The 786-nt window shown below is 32.4% G+C and overlaps 1 protein-coding gene across 3 annotated transcripts in view; it reads right to left on the reverse strand.

The window, feature by feature from the left end:
- The window catches only part of LOC107718111 (protein FAM110B-like), a 49,537-nt gene that overhangs the window by 34,077 nt on the left and 14,674 nt on the right, over positions 1-786 (reverse strand). The gene's annotated exons all lie outside the window — the stretch shown is intronic.

The following is a 786-nucleotide window of genomic DNA, read 5'->3' on the forward strand; positions in this document are numbered from 1 at the left end:
GACAATAATGTCATTGAACAAATATGAGCGCTGCATGTTTCAAGTCAAAATGCGGCGTGGATGCCTTTATTTGAATGTATCTGAAGGGAACCGACTTTCCTCAGAAACGTGTCGTTGTCATTTTAATTTCATTTGACCTATAATTCTTGATAAAGCAGCGTTTACGGAGCTGCTTTGTGTACAGCCGTTACCGGGGAAAACGCAATATTTCAGCACTCCTAAAGCGCCACCTCCTGGCAGAGAATGAATTTGCATTTCCAATAAGCCTTTCTTGCCGTTTATGGTCAGATCAATGCAAATATCAACTCATGTTTTTACGGAGCAAACACATAGATTTGTAAATGAGAAAGAAGTTAATGTGCCTTCTAAAAATCTAAACAATTAAGACAGTAATATTTATACGCTTTAAATTGACATAATAATTTATATGCTTGATTTATCCTTTTTCAAAAACATGGTCTAAAGGCTGAAATGCTGTTGTATAAGATTTTAGTTTTTGTGAAAACCTGTATGGCTCAATACTGTATGTTACCATAGACATTGTCCAACCCCACTCATACTGTGTTCATTTTACTTGTGCAGCTCTTAAAATGGGTCATAAATCGCCTTAAATTTATTTTTTAAAATTCTGCAGATACCCTGTAAATAGTGAAATAAAATTCCTTCCTTCATATTTGTTGATATTTGTGTATTGAAAATATTTTTGATTGACATTTAAACTCCTATCTGATTTTCTATATTAAAAAAAGTTTTTTTTATTTTTATTTGGGCTAGTTAAATTAATTT

This window comes from Sinocyclocheilus rhinocerous, unplaced genomic scaffold (assembly GCF_001515625.1).
Source record: "Sinocyclocheilus rhinocerous isolate Xijiao unplaced genomic scaffold, SAMN03320098_v1.1 scaffold480, whole genome shotgun sequence".
Classification (NCBI taxonomy): domain Eukaryota; kingdom Metazoa; phylum Chordata; class Actinopteri; order Cypriniformes; family Cyprinidae; genus Sinocyclocheilus; species Sinocyclocheilus rhinocerous.